Source organism: Lagenorhynchus albirostris, chromosome 5 (assembly GCF_949774975.1).
Source record: "Lagenorhynchus albirostris chromosome 5, mLagAlb1.1, whole genome shotgun sequence".
Lineage (NCBI taxonomy): Eukaryota > Metazoa > Chordata > Mammalia > Artiodactyla > Delphinidae > Lagenorhynchus > Lagenorhynchus albirostris.
In genome coordinates this window covers 3,341,993-3,355,374 of record NC_083099.1, presented here as the reverse complement: position 1 = coordinate 3,355,374, position 13,382 = coordinate 3,341,993, and the positions used below count along the sequence as shown (strand labels likewise).

General features: G+C 46.8%; 1 protein-coding gene across 7 annotated transcripts in view; it reads right to left on the bottom strand.

The window, feature by feature from the left end:
• THRB (thyroid hormone receptor beta) overlaps positions 1–10,848 on the bottom strand; it is a 392,041-nt gene extending 381,193 nt beyond the window's left edge. For 2 of the 7 annotated variants that reach the window (XM_060149528.1, XM_060149532.1), the window contains exon 1: positions 10,584–10,848. The gene's annotated coding sequence lies outside the window, so the exon portion shown is untranslated. Of the gene's footprint in view, positions 1–10,055; positions 10,267–10,478 lie in introns of those variants that run through there. The other 5 variants (XM_060149526.1, XM_060149529.1, XM_060149527.1 and 2 more) reach the window with 4 other exon arrangements.
• Between the last annotated feature and the right edge of the window lie 2,534 nt (positions 10,849–13,382).

Genomic DNA, 13,382 nt, shown 5'->3' with positions numbered 1-13,382 from the left:
AGTTTCCTTTAAAAAAATCAGCACATTCATAATGTGCCAATTATATACCAGGATTGATCAGTAAACTCCCAACACTATGTACATGTTATGACCCACAGAGATCTATCAAGAAAATCAAAATGATGATCAAAGACTAAAAGGGAAAGCCGGGTGTAGCCAGATTAATGATGACCCACCTCGTAAAAGTGAGCAGGAAGTGAGGAAACAGAACTGGGTCAGCTAGGAGGGTGGTACTGCACCAAAACCCAGAACTGGGTTATGTCATTGCTATCGGGATGTTTCCATCGCTTGCCAGTACCTCCAAAAGTACGAAGACAGTGCTGTGAGGAGAGCCTCAGAAGAACTGAAAAACAGAATTACACAGGGTGGCAAAGACAGTTCACTGGCCACCAAATGTTCCGGCTCCCCTTCCCCTTCTACAGCACAGAGGCATCGCAGGAAAGCAGCTGTGAGACATGGGCTGTATCTCTCATCCTGCTTTCTTCAGCGGGAGGTGGGCACGGCATTGTTCTCACCAGTGGAATCAGAGCAAAATGATTCTGGGTCACTTCCAAGCGGAGGCAGTTAGGAGGCTGGTGTGTTTCTGCACTCTCTTGCCTTCTCAGGGGTCTGATGCAGTGAAGACATGGCCTTGGAAGCCTTGAGCTGGAGATGGAGGAGCCCAAGACCAAAGGAATCAGGATTCCTCAGAATCGCCATAGAGCAGAGTCCCCAAGCTAATCAGGAACCGCAATTTTCAACTTCACGTGGGTGAAAGATAAACTTCTACCTTCTTTAGCTCCCATGCATTTTTAATTTTATTTCAAAGTGTAGATAGTGTTTTCCTAACCAATATACGTGGCAAGAAAAACTTAAGTGTCTCAATCACTTGAAATAATGTATACAATTTATTTTTGCATGGAATTTGATAGAACGATGGATTTTTTTTTTTTTTTTTTTTTTTTGCTGTACGCGGGCCTCTCACTGCTGTGGCCTCTCCTGTTGCGGAGCACAGGCTCCGGACGCGCAGGCTCAGCGGCCATGGCTCACGGGCCCAGCCGCTCTGCAGCATGCGGGATCCTCCCGGACCAGGGCACGAACCCATGTCCCCTGCATCGGCAGGCGGACTCTTAACCACTGCGCCACCAGGGAAGCCCTAGAACAATAGATTTTTAAGGCTAAAGTTGTTCTGCCCAGTTCTAGCAGCTACTAGCCACTAATGGCCATTGAGCATTTGAAATGTGGCTAGGTCAAGATTGAGATGTGCTACAAATGTAAAATATACACCAGATATTAAAGGTTTAATACAAAAAGCAAAATATCTCATTGGTATTTCGTATTGATTATATGTTAATAATTTTTGGATGAAATAAAATATACTATTGAGGTCAAACTCACTGGTTGCTTTTTACTCATTTGTAACATGGCTACTAGAAAATTTTAAACTACCTATGTGGCTCACATTATATTTCTGTTGGACTCTGCTCAGCTAGTAGGTGTTAGTGAATTACAACCCACCTTCTGTTTTTGTAAATAAAGTTTTATTGGTACAGAGCCATGACTACTTACATGTTATCTATGGCTGGTTTTGCATTACAGGGCAGAGCTGAGTAGTCCTGAAAAGCTGAAAATATTTATTATATGGCCTATTATAGAAAATATTTGTAGAAAATCTGTTTGGGATTACTAAGAAATAAGACCAAACAATGATAAGAAGTCATCATGCTAAGGGAATGTAAAAGGAAAAGAAATCATTGTTGACTTTATATTACCCCAGGTAGGGCTGTCTCTGACTCTAAGTCTACTTTTGTAAAATATTTTGCAATATTTTTAAAAACTAAAATTTGCAATATGAAGAAGTTAATCCTGATAATGCCCGGACTAAGGATAACTTTGAAATTACCTAATTTATCTACTCTTACCATTTCATGACTAAGGAAATGAAAGCTCAGATAAGTGAAGAGACTTGTCCAAAATATTCTTATTCTAAATTAGGTGGTATTTCTATAAGGTCACTATCATTCATTCATTCATGGATTCATACTCTCCACCCATCTCTAATTTCGATCATTAAAGAAATAAAATCCCTATCAGGTAGAAAAATCAGCACTTAAGAGCAGAGAAATCCTTGAGTAATAACAGCGACAAATAGGCTGTGAGATAGTTTTTAAATTAAGCTTCATTTGAAAACACTTTAAAGAGAACCTATCATGTAATCTGCTTTCAAATTAAACTTGAAATTCCCCCAAATGTAGAGCCAGCTTGCTAAAAATATGCCTTATTGGAATTAAATGTTAAAAATTTGCCACATCTTGGAGAAAAGGAAATCTGTTCCCAAAGACTTCACAGCAACATATAACTGCCTCTGTTCTAGCAGCCATCCTCTCTCAGTGTATTATTCTAGAACTTCTAACTGGGCTCACCATTTCCAGTCTCTGTCCCACTCAAGACCTATCCCCAAGAGCCCTTCTAAAATAAAAATCTGATGTGCTGACTATTCCTTCGTCTCTCCATGCTGTCAAGATAAAGTCCATCTTCCTTATTTGGTCTGGAAAGTCTTCATCATGTGGCTTCTACCTGCTCCTACGGCTGCATTTATTGCCCTGTGCACGTCAGACTAAGCTCCTTGCAATTTCCCAAATGCTTCATACTTTTATTCCATTTCATGCACTTGTATATGGTGTTCTTACTGCCTAGAACTCTCCCCACTCCGGACTATGGGTCCCCACTGTACACTGTACTTATTCCATCACAGAACTTATCAATATTGTAGTTGATTGTAACCATTGAAGCCTTAATTCTACCACCACTAGGAATAGCTAATATTTAGGAACACTGAATTGCAGGTCAAGTGCTACACTATTTCATTTAATCTTCACATGTTATAGATGAGGAAACCAAGCAAGTGTAATAAAGCCAGGGGAAGCCAAGACATGAATCCACACATCCCCACTCTGCAGCTCTGGCTCTTAACTCGACACCCGTGGTTGTCAGTGGGGGTGACTTTCCTGCCCATGAGACATCTGGCAATATCCGGAGACATTTTTCCTTGCTGCAACTGGCGTGTCGGGGGAGCTACTGGGATCTAGTGGGTAGAGGTCAGTGATACTGCTAAACATCCTCCAGTAATGAGTGCAGCTCCTCAAAGGAAAGAATTATTCGGCCCCAAATGTCAATAGTTCAGAGGCTGAAAAACACTGGTCTACACTAAATTAACTCCTGTTGATTGACCCAGGAGACTCTGAGTATCCCTACAGCAAGGATTTTTAAATGTTCACCATGGTGTCTTGGAACCTACTATAGAGCCTGGTGCCCAGTAGACGCCCAGTGCATATATGATGGATGGATGGGTGGAGGGATGGATGCAGGAATGGATGGATGAATGGGTGGAGGGATGGAGGGATGGATGGTTGAATGGGTGGAGGGATGGACAGATTCCAGGAGAAAAGAAGCAAGCTTCCTTATTTTACGCCTTGGTTTTCATGACAACTTCAATAAAGATAAATCTGAACACACCTTCTTAATTAACAGCAAATGAATGCATGCAGAGTACATTCCAGAGGATGCCTTCACCTTAGCAATACGTCACATTTACGAACCTATAGTGTGAGATTAAATTAATAAGCCAAATGCCTAGCATTATATTTTTTCAAGAGTCCCTTACAACTACTACACTACAGGATAAATTGACATGTTCATCATCCACATAGGCCATAACTTAAATTGTTTTAAAAAAGAGTTCCTGTATAAGGTTCCCCTGGTTTCTTTTTCTTATATAAAAGACAAATAATACAAGAATATACAACCTTATGCTTCCCCCTGTTGTAACTACAATTCCAATATAAATACATCATTCTAGATTTCCAGATGCTTGGGGTACAAATTACAATGAAGCTTAGGTGAAATTCAAAAAAGTAAACAAAAACATACATGGCAGAAATAACCCATTCTCTGTCTTACGGAAATTAATGTACCTAAATACCAGAAATGGAGTCAAGGAAAGATATATTTTATGATTATAATATTTTTGAAGTAACGGCCATTTAGCCTGATTTTTACATAATCACAAACACTTCAACAATGGCGGCATTAATCAGTGCTGAATACAAACTGATAGATTTTCTACAGAAGAGCACAAAGGTTCAGCTCACAACCTTCTGCATTGAACTTTAGCCATTTGTGGTTTCTCACACACACACACACACACACACACACACACACACAAAGAATATGCTGACCCAATAAGTTTTGGTACCTGCTCTCCCTCTTGGAGATTCACATGCACACATGCATAAATGTAGACTCTGAGAATGCTTGCGTTAAGTTGTTAAACTCGGGATTTCCCATAGAGTAACAAATAAAAAGTTAAATCTGATGAAGATCTGCCGAAACATTTAGGAGTAGGGAGAAGGCCTAAAAGTGATGACAGGATGTGTAGCTGGGGACATCAGCATAACTGTGGCATTTCTTGCCATGGGAACCACAGCTGACGCCAGAGACGAGCAGTGCCTTTTTCACTGTATGTGAGAACATGACACGCACTTGTCACAGAGGCAGACTCTGCATGTATGGACATGCAAGTGGTGAGACATCGCCGCATATGGAAGAGCAACACGAAAAAGCTAACCCGAACCCAGGAATGTCATCACTGCTAATATCAATCATGATTTTTTGAGCACCTGTTCTGTACAACCGTGGCTGAAATCTGGGAAAACAGAGCCTTAAGAGAAACAAAAGAGGGGAAAGTATATCTGAACCATCTTGAGAACCACGGAACAACGCAAGTCACAAGAGTCAGAATATTCAGTGGGCCCTGGATGCCACAATCATACAGTCTGCCACCAAAACCAGGACTGTCTTCTCCACTCTCTTCATCATGAACACTCCTGGGTCTCCAGAGGAATCACACAAGTGTACTTCCCAGATGAAGAAGACATACCTGCTGTCAATTAACATTCCTTTGTCCAAGCTTTTGCTTTCATCAGGTTATCACTCATGACTTTTTGAATAAACCCCTACGTTCTTGATCCCAGAAGAGAAGGCATAATCCTTAAGATCTCTTTTATTAGAAAGAGGAAGTTGAGTGAGTAATTCGTTCAGATCAGTCCTTTCCTAATTGTTATATGTGCCCCATCCACAGTCCACTCTCAGCACGCACACACACATACGCACAGGCACACACATGTACGCATATGTTATTATACGTATTACTACACTGTTATATACACGTTGCATATCATGATATACATATTATTGTATGTGTTGTATACACGTATACATATGTATATGTATATTGTGTGTATATGTATACGTATATGTTCGAGTGTCTATCATGATGAAGAGGCTACAATATGCTTCCTGGGACAGAGTCAAGGTTCCTGGGTCCAAATTCCAGGCTCTCCTGACTTGCCATTTGGAAAAAGATACTTAAGTTCACAGCAGAGCTCAGTTTCTTACTCAGTAAAAATAGTACTGCACAGGAAGAGCTGCCAGTACATAAAGATCCAAAGTCCCTGGAAATTAGGACAGTTATGGACAGGCAACATTAGCATTAAATGTAGATCACGATTCTCACTGTCAGCTGGCCAGATTCCGGAGAGGAGGATAGAGAAATAGGTTATCTGTGACTCAGTGATCCGGATAGCCTCCCCTCCCCCATTTGCTTAAATGCTGTAATTGACGAACACTTTGGGAACTTAAGGTGGAGAGTGAACACCCTGAATCAGAAGACTCACCAGCCTAAAGGTATTCAACCCCACACCGCATGAATCCCAAGACAGTCCCGGGTGAATCGCACTGCAATTTACGCTAATACACATGGGCGACAAAACCCACAAAACCATCACATCCTCAGATTAAAAGAACTTTATGTCACCTAGGGGGCCATATGAGGGACCCCAATAGGCATATCCATTCCATCCCAGTGGAGACCACTTCAGAATCCCTTTGCATTAACATATGCATATTGTCTCATAGCTCACTGGGCTACACACTGAGCTGCAAAAACAGGCCCAGACACATACGAGGTACACACATTTTTGTAGACTGAATGAGGAATCAAGTAATGAAAATGACTTTAAATAAAGCAAGGAGTTCACCTGCCATCTATTGCTCAACCAGCTCAGACACTAGAACAAGCCCTTCTAGCAAACTACCCTGCTGTGATATGGACATACAATGTAATCCAGGCAGCAAACACTCACATTGGGCAAAACTAAGACAGAAGATGACACCTGATACACTATCAGAAAAATGAGAGAAACGTCTCCCCTTCTCCCCCTCTCATTCATTCTTCCAACGAGCTTCTCCCTTGTGCCCATGTGTCAAAGCCTTTGCTAGGTGCTATAAGTCAAGGATGAGTAAACCCATAGCCCATCACCACAGTTCAGAGGGGAAGACAGAAATGAAACAAAAACAAACACACCGCCCTGCAGGGCGATAACTGTACAGGCTAAAGCACAAAGTATGGAGGCCACCCGTTGAGAGAGGTTTATGGCCATAGGGTCATTTCCAAGTACCTGGCTGTCCCGTCCCCCAGACTGTTCCAGTTTAAAAGCTTGGCGGAGATACTGGATATTTGAGGAAGTCAGCCTGAAGAACATGCTAACCATTCATTCCTCTAGGTTTTCTGAGCTCTACTTCTGCACAGGGGACGGCGTCCCGAATCTCCTCTGCGGGGCAATGGGACCTCAGACCCCCAAAGATAAAGTCCCACTGGGTGACTTTCCATTATTACGCCTTCTGCATTTTTTTCCCTCGAGGGTTGGTAAAAGACTTGACCATATAAAGAATTTTACTTCATTTTCCGTAGAAATGAAGTTCAAGTGTTGGCCATTATATGATCTGACATTTCATAGGAGCAGATACTAGTTGCCATGTACCATGGTAAGCACTCTTACAAATGTCATCTGATCTATCCTTACAGCTTCAAGGCCTACCTGCCACATCAATGCTTCCACTCTGGATTTGCTTCTGTTAACTTGGCTACTGAGAAGCTCAGAGCGAAATTAAATACTGAAAAGCAATAAGCACTTAGGAGTTCAGTTTGATTATCTGTACTCCTCTACAAGATTTTGATCTCTCCTCCTTTGCTATTTTTACCAGTCTCGTCACTTTGCGGGATTTTTACTATGCATTTACTGAGACACATTTCTGGAAGCCAATACTCTACAAACAAAAACAAATGACCAGAACCATCAACTGTAATTTCCTTTTAGTTTCAGTTGTCACAAGAGTTTCCATGAATAGCTTATTTGAAGATGACCCCTTGTGTGTCATACCTCGGTCACTTGGAAACTCAGATAGTGAAATATTTCCACCATCATCAGGTTCAGAATCTGTTCATGAAGTGCAGAAAAGGGAAAAGGGGAGAGGTTGACTGACGTAACTTACCCATAGGGTAACCACTAGGTTGCTTCCTAATCTACTACCAAGGGATATTTCTATCTTGTGCTGGTTCCTGACAGTCCCGTTCACGCCCTCCCCAACATCTACTTCTGTAGACCAGCTATACCACGACATGCCCTTGGTCCCCTTAGGGCTGCCAAGGCCAAAGGCACCACCAGAACCTGCTGAGTGAGAAGGCATCGCTATCACCCAGCGATGTCTGTTCCCTGGAATTTCACTCTCAATGACAATTTCACTGACAATGCCTCTGGAACTCATGAAGATTCTGCTGAAACCCAGGGAGCTGAAGGTCAGTGTCTTCAGGGAATCAAGGTACCATGTAAGACAAACTGCTGCTGAGGATTTCCATGTACTCAAGGCAAACGCCCCCAGGAAGAACTCACAGAAATAACTCTCTGCGTTGTCACTACATAGAGCAGGGCTAGCTTTCGTATCCAAAAAAAGAGAGAGATAAAAATCGAACCATATATACATGGCACACACACACATACACAGGCACAGATCTTGGCGCATCCAATTGGTACCCAGCTAGATGCTTAGTCAGGTATTTTTTGGAACACAGTGTTTGGGCACAACCATTTATTTATTCAACAAAGATTTATCCAGCACCTACTGTGTGCCAAGCACTGTTCAAGATGCCAGAGAATCACGAGTGAACGAGACAGTCAAGATTCTTTTTCTCAAGGACTCTATAGTCTAGACAGGTACTCAACAAGTAGCAACTGAAATGAACAATTCAGATGGAAAATAAGACCAAGGAAGGGAAAAAAAAAAAAAGGAAGCAAAAAACAATGCCATGGCTTTGAGAAGGAATGGGAGGCTGCCTCTGCTCCAATGGTCAGGGGAGGGCTTTTTAAAGAAGTAACACATAATCTTACAATAAAATGACAAAAAGGAGCTGAAGAAACCAATCACCTTTACTCTGATTTCCATCAAAAAGATGAGCTTACTAAAAAAAGAAAGGTGCAATCCCATTTGTGGGTCCACACACCCTGTGCTTCAAACGACTGCAAAAAGCCCAGGAAAGGAAAAGGATCCACAACTTTCTCTGCTCTTAAGGAAATTTTAAGAAATCTCCTTTCCCCAAAGATGCTAAATGAAAAGGAAGTTGCCTTAATTCATCTCTGTGGTAGGATTTACTACAAAGAATCTAAAAGGAGGGAAAATGGAATGTTTATTCCTCTTTTAAAGGTCAGTTACTTTATAATGTTCCAATGTCAATAAAATTATGCCTTTGCCTTGTAATGCCAACAGGAATTGCTTCATTTAAAAAAAAAAAGTCTAGGGCTAAATTCAGTATCACTTATTTCACTTGTTGGAAAAGAGAAGCAAATCATATTTACTAGCAGATGATACCACTTCCAATACATAATAAAACTTTGAAATTCACTAAAAATAAGATTCTGATAGTATCTTTTCAACGTGCACAAATAATAAGTGATTGTTCACCAATACCTTCCCATATCCCATATCCCAGCCCAAACAAATCGCTTAGTATTGAATTTCTGTTGGAGTCAATTAAAACGCTTAGCCAACTGGCATGAAAACTCCTGAAAACGTCCACTGCTCAAAATAACTTTCATCAAAACACCTTCTTCTTTCATGTTTCCTAGTCCCTGACTTGTTTCATAATAAAAGAGGTAAGCAGAAATCAATTAGGGAGCAGATCCCTCACCGTGAATATTCAGATTGAATCATGGAATATTTTGACTAAAACGCAATTTGTATTACCTTGCAATGCACAGCATGCTATATATTATTGAAATGTAAATACGCAGACGAAACTAAAAGAAGGCAAAGCTATTGTCCAGCAGGTCTGCATCACCCAATACATGTATCACTATCAGAAACTGCTGTGCTCTGGTATTAATACGCTGTCCAAGGAATGCTTAATTTTTTGAACTTCAAAACGGGTCTTTAAAACTGACTCTCACTGGCACCTAAGAACAATAACATGCTAAAGGGAAGACTCTGTTTCATTTATTTACTGATGAGGCTTAGCGTTTGAATCTTCACAAATTCTCAACGTGTGCGGAGCGGGGCCGACGTAGAGTCTGCGCTTTTCTGCCCAGGTAAACTCCTGTCTCTCTTTCACTCACTTCACTGTTATGCTTCTAGACCCTTCCTGTAAAATTTCCCATTTGGGGAAAAATTATACACTGAGCCTTCCGTAAACAAAACACTCACCCCGCCCCCATTAAAACAAATCAGAAGGCTTAAGAATTAGCACTAATACTGAGCCTACAATGGTCGCCGGCAAATACAAATGACAACTGCAGCCGAGAAGGGCCAAATCCACCTGGAGTAAAAACTCGCCCAATGAGTCCTTCTCCGAGGGGTGCCCGGGGTGGGGTGGCGACCTGGCAGCTGGCACAACTCGGGGACTGGAACCGACTCGAGGGGCCCCAGGGGAAGATGCTGCGTCAAGAGAAGCGAAGCAAGAAGCGCGAACCGGGAGGCGAGCGACGTCGCCCCCCATTCCCCGGGGAGGTGGGGAGAAGCCAAGTCGCCAGGCACGGGCACCAGGGCACGCCACCCGCAGAATCGGTCCCCTCTCAAAGCCCGGAGTTCCGGGGCAGGAGAACAGGGGCGATGGGGGACCCACAGTCCCTTTAAACCGCCTCCACACACACACCCCCGCCCCACCACCAGTCCCGGTGTCTGCCAACCTTTTCCGAACCCTCGTGTCACAGAACTTCCTCATCATGGAAACTTCCACTCGGTTCGGCGCTGAGGATGCCAAACTCCATGTCACAAGGAGGCTGTCAACAGCCGGGCTCGGGGTTTGAGGAACACCGCCGCCCCAGCCGCCCCGCTCCGCCGCTGCCCACGCCGCGGCTCCCCGAGCGGTGCCCGGGCGGAGAGGGCACCTCCTACCCCCAGGCGGGGCGCGAACCCCCGGAGGCGGGTACCAGGGCGGCTGACACCCCACCCACGCCCGCCCGCGCGCGCGTGCGCGCCCGGCGTCGCCGCTCGCACCCCGTGTGGTTCCCGCGACACCCCCGTCGCCCTCCTGCCCACCCCCCGGACGGCGGGGACCGTCGCCCCCTCCCCCGCACCCCCGCCTCCGCGCCGTCCTCCGGCCAAATTACCGGTGTCCTCCAGCCTGCCGGGTCGGGCGCCCCTGCCCGGGGAAGGCCGCCTGCGGGCGCTGCCCGAGCCCGGGAGCAGAAGGTCTCCTTCCCCAGCGCACTCACATTATTCATGCAAAGTTAATCCCCGCCGCGTCACGGCCGCCCGCCTGAGGATGTGCGCCTTCCTTGGCCAAGCCCCGCAGTCTCCACCCTCCTCCGCCCCCTCCTCCCGGCGGCGGGGTCCCGGGGAGCGCCGGCGACGGGACGTCGCGCGAGTCCTGCAGAATGTCAACTCCCCGGGCGCAGAGGGGCGGCCGCAGCCGGGGCCGCACCGCCCGCCCGGGCCGCTCCACTTTTATAGGCGCAGGAAGCGAGCGCGGCCCGGCCGCCGAGTCCCCGCCTCTCGGGCCCGCGCGCCCGGCCGGCGGCCGGCCGCTGCCCTCCTCCGGCCCCGGCGCCCCTCCGCGCCGCGTCTGCCAACCGGTGACCTGGTTTTGCATCCGGCCCGCCCGGCGGTCCGACTCGCGCGGCGGCGGCGGCAGTGGCGGCCGGGAGCAGGCCATTCGGGCTCCCCCAGGGGCGCCGCGAGGAAATGGCTTCCCGGCCGCGCGCCCCGCCGCCGTCGTCCCCCGCCGGCCCGGCCGCCCGCCCGCCAGCCCCCGACACTACCGCCCGGCCCCGGCCCGGAGCTCGGACGCGTCCGCCGCTCCCCGGCCCGCGACCCCTGCCCAGCGCGCCCCTCACGCGCCGCCCGGCTCGCCGCCTCCGCACCTGCCGCCCCAGGTGCGGGCTCCCCCTCGTCCCCGTCCCGGCCGTGCCCTCCACCCTGGGAGTCCTCCCCGGGTGGCGATGTCGCGGCGGTGTTGGTGGCGCGCGTCCACCCACCAGGTTGCGTGCGCACGGCGGTTCGGGCTTGGGCGTCATTCCTCTCGTCGGCAAAGAGGAAGGGACGGGGGGACGAGGGACACGGGGCCGAGGAAGGGTGACTTCCAGAAGCACGGGCTCCTCTTGGCCCGGGCCGCCGCGCTCCTCCCTCCTTCTGCGAACCACTTGTGGCGCGTGTCGGGCCGACACGGCGATCTGGCTTCTCCCGGGGCCTCGCTCCCGCCGGGCGTCTGGCGTTCCCCATCATCGCCACCCCCGGGAATAAAGTTTGCAAAAAATACCCGGCTTGCGCCTGAAGGAAACACCCCCTCCACACCACCCGGCACATCCTGGGAGACGGGCGCAGGGTGGGGACCCCCCGCAGGTTCCAGGAGGGCCGCCCTGTTCATTTGTCTTTGGCCTGGACATGGACAAATAAAACCCGGAAGACAAAAATAATTTATACTCTTGGAAAGTCCTGCCCCGGTCAAATATGAGCTTCTAAAATCCCCCCACCCCCACCCCCAGTCCTGAACGCCAAGGGTTCAGGCTACGAGAAAAGCAAGCAGGCTGCTGCGTCCTGGGCTGGAAGCATGCTTGTGAAAATCCTGAGCACCCAAGAAGATTAAAACGTCATCGGTCGGAGGCTAGGGTTACAATAAACCTATTTTGACGGCAGAGTACAATGATTTTCTTATAGATAATACCAAAATAATTCCGACTTCATTATTCAATATACACAAGTATTAGTATAACGAACCGTTTTGACAGTGGCTTTTTTAGCCTCAACTGTCTGAACAATGATTTATTGGAGAGTTTTCTAATTTCCAGCCGGTGACGTGTTTTATTCCCAATTCTTGTGAGCGTCCCAGGGAAACGGATGAGAAGCCTACTGACAGCGTGAACTACCACAACGGTCAAGAATTCAGAAACTGCTTCTGCTGTTGAGTACAGAGTTTCAGCGCGCGGGTCGAGAGAGAGGGAGTCGCAGACCCCAAGGCTCCCTGGCGAGAGGGAGGGACCTCTCCCTTCAGACTCCACGGACTCTGTTTCCCCTGGGTCCTTGGCAAGAAATCCGTGCTTTATTCTGCACTCTTTTAACAAGGCTTCAGCCTAGGACTTGCAGGGTTTGTAGCTGGAGAGAAGTTGTTCTCCTTTTGCAGCTAAGTTCCTGGGCTTTGCTCCAAAGCTGCCCGGGATGTTTTGGTTGGTTTGGAGGAAAGCTGTGGAGTCTGCACCATTTGATCCAAACAGGCGGCCCCCTGGTGGCTAACTGTGGGTGAAAAGCTGGCCACTGGCGGAGAAGCCTGCCCCGACAGGCCCCCACAGTTGACGGCCGGTCTTCGCAGGGGCCATGGAGCCGCTGGAACAACTTTGCAAGGAGGGGAGGTGGGGAGGGGGGCGGGGGTGGGGAGGGCGGCGTGATGTCACTCCTCCTTCACAAAGGTGAATGATAGGCCCTAATCCGCTGGGGCTTTTTTTTTTTAATTTTATTATAGTTGATTTACAATGTTGTGTTTCATTTCTGCCGTACGGCAAAGTGACTCAGTTTTACGCATATCCACACTCTTTTTTTATATTCTTTCCCATTATGGTTTATCCCAGGATATTGAATATAGTTCCCTGTGCTGTACAGTAGGACCTTGTTTATCCATCCTATATATAATAGTTTGCATTCTCTTCCTGAGTTTAACTTGGAGCTAAATTCCTTCTTAAGTAGGAAACATCACACAGAGAATGAAATATAACAAAACCTGTTGCTTCCCTTTGTTCAAATGGCTTTGTTTTTCTAATCTCATTTGGCCTGGAAACTTCCGAAATAAAGAGTAAATGAAAGCGAAATAAACGTGGCATTATTCAAGCAATTCATGAAGCAATGTTATATAACAATAAGGGAGAACAATTTTAAGGCAACGTTATTGAAACGGCATGATTCCATTTGAATCGGCCCACTGAGGGCAGTCTTTCAGGCTGCATCATGGTGAGGAAGGGTTACTCACAGAACGTGGCATTTATTTTTCTAATTTTACACAAAGGGGTGCATTGGAGGAGAATTTT